The sequence below is a fragment of the Oryzias latipes genome, chromosome 17 (assembly GCF_002234675.1).
Source record: "Oryzias latipes chromosome 17, ASM223467v1".
Classification (NCBI taxonomy): domain Eukaryota; kingdom Metazoa; phylum Chordata; class Actinopteri; order Beloniformes; family Adrianichthyidae; genus Oryzias; species Oryzias latipes.
This window is the reverse complement of record NC_019875.2, coordinates 9,936,073-9,954,525: the sequence shown is the minus strand read 5'-3', so window position 1 is coordinate 9,954,525 and position 18,453 is coordinate 9,936,073. Positions and strand designations below refer to the sequence as shown.

Sequence of the window (18,453 nt, the reverse complement as noted above, 5' to 3'; positions counted from 1 at the left end):
GAAAAAAATCATAGAAAAAAGACGAGCAGAAAAAAGCAGTGCGTTTGTGTTAGCCTGGGAGCGGAGCTGGCAGTGCATTCCATTTCCTGGAAGGGACTGTTCCCACTGGTCTTCATTAGCTCATGAGAACCCGCTTGTTTTCGTGGATTGGAAAGGGCTGGTGCTCAAAGTGCAGGTTTTTAGTGAACAGATCAATATTCCACTTTGTTTTTTTGTTTTTTTCATGAAGAATGAACATTATAATACACTTAAAAGCTCAATAAATTGATTTTGCGTGGTATAGCTCTTTTCTACCTTCCCTGATGGCCCAAAGTGCCTTGCAGTCACAGTCCCATTCACCCATGCACATTCACACACTGATGGCTACTGAACATTTGGTGCCAACTTATAACAACCATGAACAATGCAGGGTTCAGTTGTCTTGCTCAACGATACTTTGTAAACATCCAATCAACCAATCCGAGGTCAACCGCTCTACCTCAGCACGTGGATGAAAACACAGAAGTTAAACGATTACAAACAAAAGTTTTTATTTTCTTTGTGTCCATTTTCATTTGTGTGATAAATCATTTGTTTGTTGATGTAACCATAAAAAAAAAATCACAGTTTAGTTCTCCTTTCGTGTAACATCGCCTCCTACTGAGAGGAATTATTATTTAGCTGCAGGCCTTTTAATGAGAAACTTGTTGATCATTATAGCAATGATTTCACTTTACGCTTAGCTGCAGAATATGCTGCTGCTTTCATTTCCAGCTTTTCATTCACTTTTGCTGTTTGATGTCATGGTGTGGGCTTTTTTTTTGGCCGAAACTTTAGTACTTTGGTACAGCTGAATTTCCTTTCAAGATGCTAAAAAAAGTTACCCTTTTTCCCTTACTGTTTTTTTTTCTCCATCTTTTGATGGAGGCTAAACTGTTGTCTCCATTATCAACCGAAATCGGTCTCATCTTCCTCTCTGAGCCGAGGCGTTTACCCGGGAGCGAGAGATAAGCGGATCTTCCTCCTCAGGCAACTTTTACTTCCCCCTCTGGCCTCTGGACTTGTTGCTATGGTTACCAAGAGCATCTGGCTCTTTGTTGACCTGAGAACTGGAAGCTTTTTGTTCATTATCTGCTGATTTTGTACTTTTAAAGCCTTCAAATATCCCACACACTCAATTTAAAATAAATCATTTGGTGTAGAATCGGAGGAACGTCTTTTCCAGTACAGAAAACACAGAGCTGTAACGCCGCGTTTCCCTGGAGACAACAGGAGTATGCTGACTCTTTCAACACACCGCCTATTTTTAGTGAGGTGGTGTGTGTGCTTGCTCTGATCAGGGTGTGTGTGCGTGTGCGCACTAGCTTCAGCACGATGACACAGCCTTGCTCAACAAAGAAGCTCAGTTGCTAGGCAACCCCAACCAAAAAAAATAAATACATTTACCAAAATAAAGTAAGGGTGCAGCAAGTTGCAGAGTTTGTTTGCAGAGAGGAGCTTCTATAAACTAGTTTATTATCGTCTCATCCTGACATGCAGAGATTTCCTGATCTAAACCCAAAACAACGGATGATCTTCAGGAGGACGGCTCTGTTCTCCATCAGGGAAGAACTAAGATCAATTTTTGTGCTTCGTCATGCTTTATAGTTCATTTATACTACACAGATACTGACCTGAGTTAGTATGAATTGAGTTAGTTTTCTTGAGCATGCACTGATAAATTATCAAGTTAACTCTACAAAAAGAAAAATCTCACCAAAGTCTTGCACTTTTTTCCTAAATCAAGCCTTTTTGGGACAGAATTGTAAATTAAGTTTCTAAGAATTAAAAAAGGAATAAATAATCTTTTTTATCTAATTCGAAAACTAAAATAGAAATGGTGCGTCATGCAATCAGAAAGTTACATTAAAATAAATTACATCAAAAATTCCAGAAATGGTTCAGTTTGTCATCACGGAATCTGCTATTGTTTATTTTTTTGATGCAAGACAAAAATACAATGATTAATGGTAAATGTAAAGACCCTCTTCGATGAAAACCATGGCATTTCTGAGTTTTTCTCTATTTAAATCGTTTTGAATGAGGAGCCGATCTAAATCTAAGCAGGTTTTAAAAAATACTTTGTACAAAAATGTGCATTTAAACTGGAACAATGACATTTTTAAATGCTCACATAAAATAAACAGCATTTTTCCATAGCAGAGATAGAATAAGTGGCTTGGGGGTCAGTGAGTAGTTGAACCATCATAAATTAGTAATCGTAAATGTCTTTTTCAAATGTGAGTTAAGTGCATCAATCCAACCTTGTAGTTGGAAATTATTAGTTGGCGGTTTAAATAATTTTATTACAAATGAAAGTACAAGTCCATTCATCTATCCATTCTTTTTTCAGAACTCTGAATTTCTTTTGGGGTCATCAGGTTGCTGGAGCCTATCCCAGGGTTTGTTGTGCAAAGGCGGAGCTTGTGCACCGCCACACACTCACATTCAGACCCCCTACGAAGCATTTTTTTTTGGCCTGGAGAAAACCCACACACGCCCACTCCACACAGAAAGAACCCAGCTTGAACCCACTGAGGAGCCTTCTGGCTGTGAGGCGAGAGTGTTAAAAAAGACGAGCGTCTTGCACAGCCTGTTCTTCATTTATTCTTACCAAAAAAAGAAATTCAGATCACATTTAACAGTCATTGATTTGACAAAGATAATTGGTGCTGTTGATCCCCAATTCACCACTGAGATTACCGTTGTTGTACCTTGCTTTATTTTACCTTTTTTAAACCATATCCATATTATTTTAAACTCCTCTCATCTTGTTTCTTTGAAGACCTGAACATGTGTTACAGTCTCTGGTTTCTTTAACGGACCCTCAAATTCCGCACAGTCTTTCTGAACTTTGCTGAGTTGCAGCCGTCCCCCGGACGACCCGCAGAGGTCGGTGGCAGAAGATCAAGTCCATGTTTGGCCCAGAGAGCCTTCAGCAGTGGTTCCCCGCACTGCGCTCCGGCCAAGCCGAGTAATTAGCTGCTGGTAAATGACCTTGGATAATTACATCAGTGGGAGCAGAAGTGTGCTGATGTGGTTGAGCAGAAATGAGGATAAAAATGGATCAAGATCCATTCACAGCAGCGAGGTCGCAAGTCATTTGAATAAAGGCGTGTCAGGGCTTTCAGGGAGTATTTGAAAGTTTTTTCTCCTTTTCTGAGGACATCGACTGAAGGAATTCTGTGTTTGATTAAATGCAACCATTAAGAAAAGTTATCAAGCTTCTTCTGTCTGATAATTACATTAAATTATTAAAAAAAAACACTTTATGTGACAGTCTTCTGAAGGAGGAGCAACATTAGGTTCACCACTAACAGAACCGCGGTCATTTTGGTGTCCCACTCAGGCTTTGAGTTCTCTTCTGTCTTTTTGATTATTAAACTCACTGAGTTCATAAATGACCTCAACATGTTTGACTCTGAATGTACAGATTAACCTGAACAGAGTTAATGACTAAATTTGATCCAAACCCAAAAATATGTTTACTTAATTTATTGTTTCACCTTTTTGTTATATACGGAGTTTCTTGTTTCAAAATAAGGGCATTAAGTTATTTAAGTGGGTTACACAATAAGAGTCCAGGGTAGCAGATTTGGATTCCAAACAGAGAGAACAGCAAAAAGAACAGCAGGAGCTGAAGTGGGTGGATGTGAACCACCAGCAGAGGTTCTGGCTCAAAGGCATCCCAGAAAAAAAGGGAGGGGAGGGGTTAAAGTAAGGTCCAACAAACTTGATGCTTTCTTTCTATGTCATAAATGTGACATCGTCTTACATTCTGTGGAAAGGAAGAGCAGCAGGTGTGGAAATGCATTTGTAAGCAGGGAGGGGGATAAGCAGACAGCCATGAAAGGAAGACAGGATGAAGGAGGGGAAAAGTAAATCAGGAGGACGCTGTGACAGATGAACCTGATGATCCTCAGCTGCAGACAGACAGCATAAATGTTGTTTAATCTGCTTCCAAGGTGCAGCTCAAAAAATATGACAACAAACGGAGGAAACTGTGAAACAACAAAAAAGGAAGGTTTTGTCTGGGACTTTGAGTCAGGCACGCAAAAAAAAAAACTTTGACCTGATCACACCTGGATTTGAAATCATCTGGGATTTGTAGTCCAAATCCTGTTTGATCGCTTAACTACAAACATCCAGATGCACAACCGATATGAATGTTCTGGAAACATCTGAAATTCCAAAATTAAATTGAAACAAAAAAAAAGATGTATTTTAAATGTGTGGGTTTACTCAGAAATAAAATAAAAAAATCCCCTTCAATCTGCTGTTATTTCATCTCAACGTTGAATGATTTAAATAGAAAATGACAGACTCTTGTATTTGATGAAAGAGGAAAATGTTCTAAAGTTTGTTTTCTGTGTGTTTGGAGGCACAGCATCTCTAGAATCCCAGATGTATGATCTAGATTTCCTCTGGAGCGTGAGCTGGAAGAAGCTGCTTTCTTCTGCCTGCTTTGTGTTCTTCAGAGACTCTGAGATGCTCGATAAACGATATAATTTGCGGTATATAAACAAATAGCAAAATAATCAAAAACATCATTCCCATTTCATTGCAAGGGTTTAAAAATTATTCCCTTAATGACCGTCATCGACATAGGTGACAAACATCTAACATAATAGGCCTCCATCTGATTGGTCAAATGCATAAAGGAATTTATTTGATTGCTCAAGCTGCCATAAGATTGTTTGAACACATTTAAGGATTTTTAAGGATTTTCGCCGTCTTTTGCGATATGTATATTGCAGAGCTGGATATTGCGATAACGATAAATTTGCGATATATTGTGCAGGCCTACTCCAGATTAAATCCAGATTATGGGAGCTTTCATGATTGTCTGTTAGAAGATGGGATTCTGCTTAGAGGACCGGCCCAGAAGCTCTCAGCTTCTGTCTCTGTGCAAAACAGAACCATTGGAGTTTTCCACTTGAGTTAGATCTGTTCCATGGTGGGATGAGGAACTGAAGGTCCTCAAGTGTTCGTCTAGTTCTGCCTCACTCAGAGACTTTGTTTCTGCTGGTTCCAGATTCGTTTCTCTGACAGACACCCACAGTTTAGGACTGAAGACGCATCCTTCATTTATCCCTGAAGATGTTTGTTTTCAGGTCTACAGCAGACTCTGACTGCAGCCTCCTCTGCTCTCTGCTCTCCTCACCTTCCCGTGCAGTCTTTCGTGCGGCGGGCGGCCCTGAAGACGCCGGAGCGAATCAGCTGGCAGAGCTGAGCGCTGTGGAGGCATTTTTCTGATGTGGAGGGAGGACAGGCTTCCTGCTGAAGTTTTACGTGGAAACAGGAATGGGTTTAAGTCTGAACTGAGGATTCCACTTGTGAAAGATCAGAACATGATTGATGCTTAAAGGAAAGAGCTGGAGTAGGAGCAGCTGCTTCACTGAAGCTGGGAAGAGGAGCTGAAACCATCGCAGCTGATGCTGCGTACCCGGGTGTGTGTCACGTCTTCAAGAACACACTGAACGGGGGTTCTTGAAGGCGCTTCTGGCATATGGCGTTCTTACTGGACTCACAGATGGAAGAGGTTTAGTTTAAAATGTCAGGGCAATGCAAATCTGGGGAATCTTGCTCCAGGTTTTTTCGTTTAAAAATCTATTCTTAGGAGAGACTTGGTGTCATAATTCCAGTCGGGCACAAACTGCAATTATTAATTTCTCCTTCATAATCAATTTTCAAATGGTTGGCACTTAACCAAAATGGACGCCATCCATACATCACTAGCAAATCCTAGTCCCTGATTGGTCAAAGTTCAACCCAGTTTAATTTTTCAAAGTGCGTTCAATTGCCGCACGTTTTGTGTGGCGGGTTGGTTCTGTGGCAGCGGGTGTTGTGTCTCTCATTTTGATCAAAGTCCAACAGAGCTGTGGGTTCTGGAAGGTTCCACAAAAACACTCCTCTCTGTCTCTGGGTGAACCTGTGACGGACACTCGCTCCAACCACGAGGACGTCCAACACAGGAGTTTGTCTCATAGTGATCTAGTTGGTTCTGCTCCAAATGACATGATAAATAAAGCTTTTTTTTGGCCTTCATGTTTGCATAGATCCTTGCACTTCTGGATCCAGAAACTGGAACATTTGCTTTTAATAGAAGCAAACTTTATAAGTCATGCAAAGGAAATGAGAACATTTTATGTGAAGAAAACTCTGAAGATCCTACCTGTTTGATGCTTCATCAGTTACGTCAACATTAAAACTTTAATTTTAGCTTGTAGCATGAAACACATCTCTATACGTGGTTCTCTTTAACCTCTTGATAGCTGGCGTCCACATTAGAGGCCATAGCATTGTGGGTTTTATTGCCACTGTAGTGGATTTTGACCTTGGGGTCATGTGACTGCCAAATAGAAAAAGGCACATCAAAAAAGAGCTTGGGTCCAAAGAGGATAAACGACTGCATGGACTTTTTTATAGTTTTACTTGAGTAGAGTTTTGTTAGCTCTACTGCTAACATGCGAGCTACAGGAAGAGAAGCAACAGTCATTGTTAAAAAAAAAAAGTCCTAAAAAAGGAAAATTTTAAAATATGAAAGATTCCAAGCTTTAGAATGAACAAGTATCGCTGTGTCTGCACAGGATATTTTACTTCTGGAAACCAGTGATGAGCTCTTGGGTTATTCTGGTGTGGGGGGTGGGATGGCAGCTGCATCTGTTTTAAACCCCCCCCCCATTACTGTAATTATTAGCTCTGCTTGTGGGGCCACCCCCTTCCCCTCCCTCCTTCCTCATTTCCCCAGCCTCAGCTGTGTTTACCTGCTGGGACAATAACTTCATGCGGCGGCAGAGTGCATCATGGGGAATATTCCACGGAGCTGCCGGTTCAGCTCCTCGTCCGATCGGAGAGGGTGTTTTGCAAACAAGCGTGATGTTTCTCCCTAAACTGCGGTGATCAGCTGATGCTGAGCTGGAACAGATCTTCAGCTCCAGCATCAGGCTGTAAATGTTTTCTGAAGAACTCAGGAAAAGGAAAAATAAATCTTTTTTGTATTTATTATAGATTGTGTTTTAATGAAGATTAGTTAGCTTTTACATAATTTTCTGTTTGTTGCTAAATTTATGACCCTAGAATGGAGCAAATATTAGCAGGAGAGGTAAGGATCTGATGACATTTATTCCCATTACACCTATAAATTCTCTCTTTATTTAGTAGTTTTATAGGTCTGACTATGAGGATTTACTTTTCCTCGTACATGAGTACAAATAAAAGATCAAGCTCATTGGCATATTTGCCATGTCTGGGTTTCCTGTAGTTTAAAGACCCACTCCGATGAAAATGATGTTTCTGGTGTTTTTGATGAAAATGATGTTTCTGGTGTTTTTAACATTTTTCTTTTGGCATTATCTAAAAAGAAAATTAAGTACAAAATTGCATATTTTTTAACTTGTCCTGTTCAACAGCTGAGGAAACAGATGAGAGCTGAAGGCCTCTTGTGTTGGACATATTTTATTTTATCAACAGGGGTTTTGAATCTACTTACAAACTAGAGGTATGTCTGAATAAACCCCTCTTTATTTAATTTTAATTATATTTGAAAATCTTTTGTGTTGGACCGGACGGAATAGGAAAGAAGAGAGAGGTGATATTGGAGAGGGTGGGGGGTGGGGGGGTAGGAGGGTGATTATAGAAGGGGGGGGGGGGGGTGTACAACCATGAAGCAGCATAAAGCAACAAGTTTCTGGATGGTTATCATTACGGTGAGGTTCAGATGTAAGATGTAAGTCTAAAAGGGCGGGGCCTGTCCACACACACATTCAAATGTTAGAAGCACACCTGTTGGCTCCAAAAATGTCCACGTCAACATGTACACAAAACAAATAGTGTTCACACACACATACTTATGCATTCAAACCAACTAGTGTGAAATATTTCATTCAATCACACAAACTATTTGTATAAAGGTGAGCTAACACCTGTACTAAAGTGACTGTTTATGTTCTTCTAAAATGGATGATGGAATGTAAAAAGGAGGGAGAGTGACCCGCCATCCCCACACCAAGGATCGCACCTGGATCAAACCTGTACGGCTGGATTGCTCGCCATTTTTGTCGCACCACTAATGTTCAATTGGGGGTGTGGGGCTGTAAGATGGCAGGAGACCCTGCAATCAGATGAATGATGGGAAGTGGGTGCAGAGTTGCTCTGCGTCATCAGTCCCACCCACAACTCAGAGGTGACTTTCTAATGACCTACTGCCGCTCAGCAGAAAGTGCGTCCTGGAGAATGATGTTTTGCAGTTTTTACATTTTTACCTCTAATTCTTTTAAAGATCGAAGGTTAAAGTTAATTTATGATAATTATAAATTAACCAGTAACTCTGCGCTATAGGTAATTGTTAGATGCTTTCTTTTTGCCTTTTCTTGGCGTGTTTTCAGTAATGACACAGTTTGTTCATAAAAGTACATGGTGGGTTTTTTTCTGCAGATTTCTTTGGACCATTTCTATTGGTTTTAAATGTTTGATCATAGTGGTTCCCTTCCCTTAAAATGTCTTAACCTGCCAGAACTTTCACGGACTCTCACCTCGCGCCCGTCGTGCCTGATGTTTGGCTCGGCGACACCCCCGTTCTTCCTGCCGCCATCTGCACCGCTTCATCTGGGCTGCTCCTGGAAGACGCCTCCTTCCTCTTTTGTTTACTGGCTTTTCTTTGAACTCAATTTGCCAATAAAAACCAGAGAAATTCTGTGGGGGAGGCCTGCGTCTGTCGGCTCCATTCTGCCCGCCGCCTCTGCCCTTACTTATCCCCCCTCCACACACACACAAACACAGACACACAAACGCACACTGCTGAGTCCACAGGACAGCATCATTAGGATGCAGAGCACACGGGAGGAAACGCTGCCTTCATGTTCCTGAAGCAGCCAAACCCACCACCGTCTGTTTTTATGTAACTGTCTGAGCAGAGAGCTGACGCTCTTCATCACCCACTCTCCTCTTCCTCTGCTGGAAGGAAAACCAGACTTTTGGTTCTTCATTTAAAGAACATGCTCCTGCTTTTGCCTAATCAACTCAAATCTAGCATAAGATAAAGTCTGTGAATACATATGACACATAGAGGTCCGTTTTTTTAATGTTTCCCCTGTGAAACATAAAGGTGTGTTCTAAACCTCCGCCGAAGCGATCCCAAGTCCATCTTCCACAATCTCGAGTCCCACGCTTATGGAGAGAAATTAGACTCAGTCGGATTTGTGCGTGCGTAATTCTTGATTTGTGCGTAAATTAGGATTTGTGTATGCATATTCTTGCTTTGTGCGTGCCTAAATTAGGATTTGTGCATAAATTTGGATTTGTGCGTGGTTTGTTACTCACATAATACGTTTTTGTGTATAAGTTAAAAAAATATAAAATGAAAAAAATACAAAATCCAATTTACGTATGCACAAATTAAGATTACAACAGCTTGAAACTACTTACACACACACATCTTTAAAAAACACGCACGAATCCCTTGTTACGCACACACGAAGCCAAAGCTACGCACGGATCTACCGTGAGACTGTTTTCACGTCTCACAAATTCGTCCGTAAGTGCTGCGTTTAAATACCAGTGGAATGCTCGGTCATTAGAATTTTCCAATCAGCCTTCCCTTCTAAACGTATTTCCTTCAGTGGGTGAAGCAGGGTTAAAAAAACTTTAAAGGAAAATAAAAATTATTATCTGAGAATATGACGTTCATTTTTAAACGCTAATATATATATTAAAAGTATATTATTCTCCGAGACACCGAATTGACACAAAATGCGTAACAGGAACGACCAGTAGGGGGCACTGTTTTTTCTTCCGGAAAAATCAAAGGCAGTCAGAATGAGAGAGTCACGGGAAGAATGGCGGCCCATCTCGGTGGTCAGCGCCCCGAAGTAAGTAGCCTCTATGTTCAACACTAACATCTACTGTCTTCATGTATTGATTGAGTCATTGTCTGGATACGTTTAGAAGGGAAGGCTGATTGGAAAATTCTAATGACCGAGCATTCCACTGGTATTTAAACGCAGCACTTACGGACGAATTTGTGAGACGTGAAAACAGTCTCACGGTAGATCCGTGCGTAACTTTGGCTTCGTGTGTGCGTAACAAGGGATTCGTGCGTTTTTTAAAAGACGTGTGTGTGTGTGTGTAAGTAGTTTCAAGCTGTTGTAATCTTAATTTGTGCATTCATAAATTGAATTTTGTATTTTTTTCATTTGATATTTTTTTAACTTATACACAAAACGTATTATGTGAGTAACAAATCACGCACAAATCCAAATTTACGCACGCACAAAGCAAAAATATGCATACACGAATCCTAATTTACGCACAAATCAAGAATTACGCACGCACAAATCCGACTGAGTCTAATTTCTCTCCATACACGCTCCTCCACCCATGAACCCACGAGGGGGCAGCTGCACCTGAGAGTTTTCTGCTCCTCGTCTGGAGGAGCAGCAGCTTCAGCGTTTCTCATCCCGGGAACATTTTCTGCACAAACTGTTAAAACAGCTGAGAGGGTTCATGCGGTTCATTTATGTCACTGAAGGTCACAGAAAGAGGAGGGAACTCAAGACCTGCTAGAAGGCTGTGAGAAACGTTTGAAGAGCAGCTTTTTCATGGATCTGCTGCTGCAGAAGTCTCTCTCACTCATTTCTTTATGAACTTATAGGTTTAAAAGAGAAAAAAAATAGTACATTTATTTGCCTATTAATATTCCTTGAAAATGTTGTTCCAGATAGACACTTTGGTGTATTTCTATAGGACAAATATGTGTTATTAATTTATTTATTGATACTTTTGAAGTCAGTGTTTATTTGTCTGCAGTTTAATTAACTCTAAACTGCTTTAATGAATCTCTTCTGATTTGAATGTAGCTTTTGTGCAACCCTTTCACAATAAAAGCCCTGCTAATTGAGCACTTTTTGTGTGTCTTGGGAATCGCCTCCTTTTCAGGGGTATTTTGGGTGGAGCCTCAGAACAGCAGAGGCCAAACTCACCAAGGTGTCCAGGTGAATCCATCTGAGGGTCTCAGGTGTGACAGAAAACATGCATTTGTGCAAGAAAAGCTCCTCCTACTTTTGTCTTGAAAATCCGACAGAAGGAAGAAGCTGGTCTGTCTTTGACAAATAGTCTGAAATGAAGCAGCATGACTCAGCATTTCTGCAAAGACTAGCAGTTACAGTAAACTCCCCGAAAAGGGAGCGGTGAGCTCAGCTTTTCTGCGGCCGGCCTTCTAATCGCATATTTACTCCTAAGGCAGTGAGCAGGTCACAGCTCAGAAACATAAAACTACATGGTGGATAGATAGTGAGTGTGTTTATGTGTGTGTGTGTGTGTGTGTGTGTGTGTGGGGGGGGTAAATCAGCAAAAGGTTTTCCAGTTTCCATGGAAACTAAAATGCCAAACGCTGCAGTGCTTTGCTTTGTGGGTAACAGACACATCGGGGAAGTGAGGACAAAATAGCAAAATCACCAGACCTAGAAGCACGTGTCAGCACTTTGCAGGACAAACAGTGTTGCTTTTACAACTCAGATATCAAGAATTTTATGTTCTTTGAGCTAAATAATTTACCCTAAATATGATCTGAAAGTCAAAAATCACTTTCAATCTTTGTCAATGTGTTTCCCCGGAAATCCCCCCAAAACAGGTGGCGCTGCAGCAAGCAGCAGGTTTGGTTGTCTCAACATATACATCGTAAAATTCTTAAGTGTTCCTGCTTTGCTGCTTAGAAGTAACAAGTATGAAAAACTGTGGGTTGAAGGTGGCAGTCTTTTCTCGTCTTTAAAGGTAAAAAACGCCAATTAGCAGTGGATGCAGTTTATTTTTCCAAATCAGCTGTAAGGGTTGGGGTCTTTGACAAAAATAAGCACAAGTTCATAATGATGTCCAACTAGAGCTGTTATTAAAGCAGACATAGAGCATTCAGCTTATTTTGTGTTGCTTTGGAGCAACTGACTATGAAATGTTAAATGAAATTTGCAATGGTGGAATAATTTCACATAGAAGTGCAAACTGATTGGTTGTTTAATTTTTTTTATCTGTTAAAAAAGCTTATTTTGTTCATCTGCTTTTCTTTATTTCATGTCTCTATCTAAACAGCATTTTAGGTTAGATAGTCCTAAAACAGTAAAATGTGGCTTTTATTTGAATACATCACACATTATACTGTTTTATTCCTCAGGTTATTGAAAATTATTTACACATCCAAACACAAAAGCCGTTTTTCATGTGAGGATCGTTGTTGAAAAGTTTTTATTTGCAAAAGGTCCAAAAGATTATTTTACCAAATAATCTGAAAGAGCGCCCCCCCCCTCCAATTTAAAAAGCTAAGCTTTTTTTCCTGTACACTCACTGAAGCAGCATAGTTCTGCAACAGATAGAATGGACAGGCTGTCAGTTGTCGGTTCATAGGCGGTGTGATGTTTTCGTCTTCAGGAGAGCGTTTGCTCCTTTGTGTTTAGTTTCGTGCAGACGAAGAAGTTGGTGATGAAACGAAAAAAAACGAGCCTCCAGAAGAAGAGACGCAGCTGGAGCAGAATAGCAGACTCCAATTAAAAACTAACTGAAGGAAAAAGGTTCCCGGAGCCCAGAGCTAAGCTGTCATCGGCTGGAAAAGCTTTGCTGCCTTCTGCCTTTTCTGCTGTGATAAACAGTTACAGCGCTGGATCAGAAAGGTTTGAGCTGATGGGACAAAACAAAAACAAAACCTCATTTACGTTGGGTCATTAGCTGCACATAACAAATGTAAACTATTTTCTAGATTCTTTCTCCTTCTTGCGCACAACTGGCTTCATTCTTCAACAAAAAAAATATATAAATCTCAGTTTATTATTTTTGTTTCCTGCAAACAAAATTTCATTGGAATTATTTTGAAAGCATTTTTCGATGAACATTTGAGAACGTAAAGACTTGACGTCTATTAAAACCTTTGTCACGTGCACCTGGATGGAGGCTATGTTTTTTTTGGGTTGTCCTGGCCTGTGGAGGGTCGTAGGGAGAAGTCGTCGCATCTTAAAGGTGCGTCTTGCAGTTTCCTTGAGCTTTGTGCAGTCACCTTAACCCTTGTGCTATCCTAGGCACTTTAACATTGGGAGTTGGGTCATCTCCACTAGACAGTGCCCTGAACCTTTTTTCTTCAATGATTTGTGATCTTCACTGGTGTCCATGGATTACATGAAATCTTTCCACCTTTGTCCACCTTTGTCATGGTAGGGAGAACACGTCAATGTAAGGGTGGGGTCATCTAAGATAGCACAAGGGTTATGGGACATCAGAGACAATGGAACGTACCATTGAAGTGTGTGTCATGAAGTATCGGCATCTGAGGAGCAGACACACGTGAACAACATGAACTAATGGACTCCTTGTAGAGTCTGCAGAATCGGGGGTGTCAAAAAAGTAATGGCCTGCATCTCACCAACTTCACCTTTACATAGCCTTACGTGTTGTTTTCACTGTCAGAAAAAAGGGTACGGTTGGGGTACGTTTGTGAACACTTAGGGTACAAATGGTGAATTTGTACCCTAAGTGAGTCATAATTATACCTTGGGGTACTCATATGTACCATTTAAGGATAAAAAAGGTACAAATATGTTTCCAACCATCAGAGGGCCCATATTTGGACCCTTTATTCCACAAACAAAGGTACAATCACTTGTGTGACAAAAGTAATAATTCAAAGTGTATGAAACGTCACCCAAAATCATTTAATACGTGTTGGTTATTTGGAAAAGATGCACAAAATAACCAAATATATTTAAGAGACCACACATCTTTTATGACTAGTTCTGAACAGTACACAAGCACATTATATTTTATTGATTGTGCAGAGCATCAAGATAATAACTTTTAAACATATATTAGTGTGAGCCTGTGTTTTTTTTTTTTACTTATCTAAGAGCTGTTTTAAGTTTTGCCTTTAATTTAGAGCAAAAGCACAATGTAGACAAAATTATTTGATGTTTTTAACCTTATATGGTGTACTTTAACTTGGCCTAAGTTCAATTTAAATTTCTAGTCTTTGAGCTGTTAATTTAAGTTATTTTCTTTCTAAGCATACATTCTCATAAAAAAGTAAATTTCTCTGTTACTACGTTACATTATGTGTACATATTAGTACCTTTTAGCTTTTGTACCTACACAGGAAAAATGAGAGAGTACTTTTTTCGTAGTTACCATCAGTAATTTTTATTTAAGTAGGTGTAAAAACGTAGAGGAAATATGTTGGAGTAATCCAGCGAGACCACGCCCACTCTACTTCCTTAAGTTTCGTTTCTTCCGCCATTTTGTTATCCCGCAGCGGCCGGAGGAAGATAGAGGCTGTGACTGAGGTAAGTCTGCTAATTGCTCAAAAATAAGTTGTAAACTTGTTTTAAGCGGGTTCGGTTATTTTATCTGTAAGGAATAACTTTTTTTGTAGTGGAATGCTGCTGTTCCACCGTGTATGTGCCTGTGAGGAGATGGAAAACTACGAGCGGGAGTTTGCTAGTAACGGTTAGCCTCAGCCGTTGAAGTTCAGCTAAATGCAGCCATTAAATAAATTAAGCTGTTGTTTTTATTGGTGTTTTACCGCGTTCCGTTAAATACATTGAAATATATACAATGCGCGCGCAGCCACCATTTCTCGAATGCAAGACAGTGACAGAGACTGTTTAGGTTGTCATGATCGCTCATTGTTGGTCAAGCGAAGTTTACACTGTGCTTTTGATCATTCCCCTGCAGATTATTTTTTTTAAATGGAGGTCCGTGATTCCAGATATTTGTCACGATTTCCCATACCAAAAACTCATCTATAAACCAGGAAAAAATATTTTTTTTAAATGAACTTCCAAGAAATAAATCTGTAGGCCCTTAGAAGCCAGTGCATTGTCGTCAGTGTTTTTTTTAGCAGTTTTGCAAATGTAGCAACATTGCTGTGGCAGCTAGTGTGAACTGTATATTTGCCATTACTATTTTAAAATGTATTAATTTATTTGGAACAGGGCTTAGATCTGAATAAATGCTGTGTTGGTACCTTTTGGTGTTGTAATGTTTTTTCTTTTTTGTAATATGTATATTTTTTCCCACCAGGAAAGATGCAAGCTGTGCGTGAACATGTCGAACGCCAAAAAAAAAATAGTTTGAAGGTCAGCTGACCTACAAATCCTTTTGGGAATGTGGTGAGTGGAAACATCACAATTTCCAGCATTTTTCTTTACAGGAATCAGTCAACTTTGTGGATAAACTGTCAGCTGTGATGCAAACAGATTTTTTTAATTGCTTTTTAATTTAAAGTTAATTTCTGTGCTGTATTTTAAACATAATTTTGCTGTGTTCACAGCTGCCAAAAAGTTCAACATCCCAACCTTGGACTTGAAAGTGTTTGATGACTCAAAGACAGAAGTTGATGAGCAGGTTTTTGATCTCGTGTTGAAAAACCCAAACCTTGGTGTGTTGGAAATTTGTCTGGCCGAAGATACAAATCCAGAAGGTGAAGTTTTTCTTTTAAATTTTAATTTATCTATTTTGTTTTGAATGGTTTTGGGTAAATTCCCCTTTGATGCCTGAATTTATTTCCAAGGGAAATAATCTGTGTTTTTGCTTTCAAGTACATGCTAAATTAAGAACATTTTTGAGCTGAAGAGTTTTGATTGTATATTTGCATCAATAGGAGTCTAAGGGTTAATGATTTATTTGACAGGATAGTGTGGGGAACAAAACACAGGCAAATAAGTATGAGTTTTTTATCCTATTGCTGTCTTAGACAAGATAATAAATCTGCTAAACTGTTAAGTCGGTCAGTATTTAAAAATCTTTGTTTTTACTTGTTTTGTTCTTGCTATCATACTAATTTAAATATTACAGTAACTGAAAGCTTTAATACTTTGACAGATCAGCCGAGTTGTCCTGCAAAGAGCTGCAATACCAGTTCAAGTGGAGATACTGAAGTGGACTCAGATGACACAATAATATTACAACACAGTCCTACAACAAGACGAAGAGTTGAAGACGCCTCACTTGCCAAAGTAAGTAAATAATCTTTTCACAAAGTCATTTCAAGCATTCAAAGTCAGGCTGTCTTTCCAATTCAGTTTAGTTGTCAAACAGTGCAGTAAGGCAGATCATCCAAACTAGTTTAAAGTTTTCTAGGGAAACAGCAGATTGCACCGAGTAAGTCACAACACATTGAATACATTCTGGAATGCTGTCCTCATCATACAAACATATAATTCTTCTGTATTTCCTTCAACAATTAACAAGATATTGACTATACGGGCAACAGTGGCTCAGGTGGTTGAGCGGGTCCAATGACCGAAGGGTTGGCGGTTTGATCCCCGCTCCCACCAGCCAAAATGTCGTTGTGTCCTTGGGCAAGACACTTCTCCCTCCTTGCCTCCAGTGTGGCTCCACTGGTGTGTGAATGTGCATGAATGCTCCCGGTGATGGTCAGAGGGGCCGTAGGCGCGAAATGGCAGCCACGCCTCTGTCAGTCTGCCCCAGGGCAGCTGTGGCTACAACAGTAGCTTACCGTCACCAAGTATGAATGAGGAGTGAATGAATAATGGACACACTGTAAGCGCTTTGAGTGTCTTGAAAAGCGCAGATAAATCCAATCCATTATTATACAAAGACAGACATTGATTATGCAGTTTTTGAGGGGGAAAAATCTTTTCTGGGACATGGTTTCTGCAGTTTAATTGGAATTCACCTTCAAGTTCTTGACAGGACTGTTTTGCAGAGTTAACTGGCCTTAATTTCCCATCATGCCATTGTTTACGCTCCCGTTACCTTACAGTCCCTCACAACCCCCAAGCAACAGAATTGGCGTGCAATATTGGAGCTATCCAGCCTTATAGATGTGAGCCAGATGCCAACTCAGACCAGGAGAATGAAGACAAGCGGAGCAGGGAGCTTGTGGCCTGCCAAATGTAGCTTGTACGTAACAACTACAAGCTTTCTCAAATTACATCTTTTCATCTGCTCCTGATTCATCCCAATTTGAGAAAATAAATATTCAGAAACACAGTTTTATTCTTAAATCTTATAACAATATGTCATCATAAAAATGCTACATTTTAAAAAATAACTTTCATTGGAGTGGGTCCCCCATTTTTAACTTGTCGCAGTATTTTTCTCATGATGGGCACGTTTAAAAGAACACGTTTAAAACTGCACATCTGAGTATTCACTCAGATTGGGATGAATCAGGAACAGACAAAATAAATGCAGTTTGAGGAAGGTCTCTATTGTGACGCACCACATGAAATGAAGTGGGTCCGAGTCCCTCTGCTCTGCTGTATTCTGATGCGTCCACTTGCAGACAAACGGATCCATTAACATCTTCATCATACTTGTCTGAGCTTGATCTAAACTATGGCCGGAAAGCTTCAATATTGCTCACCATTTTAGTTTCACCACTAATGTTAGTTTTTGGTTGGAAGGACTGTAAGCTAGCGGGAGAGGGCGTAAACAAAGGGATGATCGGACATCAGCAGAAGGTAACTACTGTGTCAATACACAACTCCGAAGTAATTTCTGATCAACTCCAAACCACTCTGCACAAACTGTCTTTAAACATCATCTCAAAGTGCTTTAACCCCAGTAATCAGTGCTTGCAGTTGTATTTTTTTATTATTAATATGGACTTTTAAATTTGATCCAATAGGCGGTTGCTGTCATTGGTGAGGATGCATCATCCGTTGACGGTCATGTGAATGTCCTGCATATCCAGTACAGCAAGGTGCGAGAGGATATACTAAAGAAGTACCCTTTCTTGAAGACAACCTCAGGGGTCAGTGACATTTTAAATCAGTTCTCAGCTTAAAATACATTTTGAATGTCAATATAAGCTGAGACATCTGCTAAAATGATCATTAACAGCTTTAACTCAATTGTAAAAACATTGTAATTTTCTAAACCCATATATAAATATATAGTCATTCAAGCCAAGTAATATTTATACAATGAGATCACTAAAGGGAAATGGCAATGAAAGAAGCAACAAAGAATATTAGAATGTTTTATGTCTTTTGTTTGTTTTGGTTAAAGTGAATGATTAATTTTCTAATTTTTTTCAATTTTCAGTTGTTTGATGATGTTGACCGAATGCATCCATCACCTGTGAGTTTAAGACAGCGCTTCAAGGACGGCGTTTACCAGTATTGTGCCAAAGGTGCTTGAGCTTGTTCAAAGAAAAGCTCCATTAGCCAAAGTCTCCAAAGAAGCAAGAGAAGAGATGAGATGCTTGCAGAGGATCTACTAGGTATTGACATGAAACGTACTCCTTGGTAATCTTTAGTGTGTTTTATAGTTCTTCTTTTTAGAATTCGTATCAATATCATCTTATCACATTTATGCATTTTATTATTTAAATTATGCATTTAAACTTGGTTATAAGTTTACTTTTTTATTATCTTTAGAAAATGTAGAATGCAGTAGAAAGATGTACTTAAAATGAGGTCTAGTGCTTCTTTT

The 18,453-nt window shown here is 39.6% G+C and overlaps 1 protein-coding gene and 2 long non-coding RNA genes across 3 annotated transcripts in view; all 3 read left to right on the top strand.

Moving 5' to 3' along the window:
• Positions 1–18,453, top strand: part of kcnq3 (potassium voltage-gated channel subfamily Q member 3) — a 108,002-nt gene that overhangs the window by 37,051 nt on the left and 52,498 nt on the right. The window lies entirely within an intron of this gene.
• LOC110016813 lies at positions 14,087–15,363 on the top strand. Its single transcript, XR_002292150.2, has 3 exons — positions 14,087–14,330; positions 15,070–15,158; positions 15,320–15,363. It is a non-coding gene; the product is annotated as an uncharacterized LOC110016813 (long non-coding RNA).
• Positions 15,592–18,199, top strand: LOC111949063. Its single transcript, XR_002875086.1, has 3 exons — positions 15,592–16,004; positions 17,645–17,770; positions 18,064–18,199. It is a non-coding gene; the product is annotated as an uncharacterized LOC111949063 (long non-coding RNA).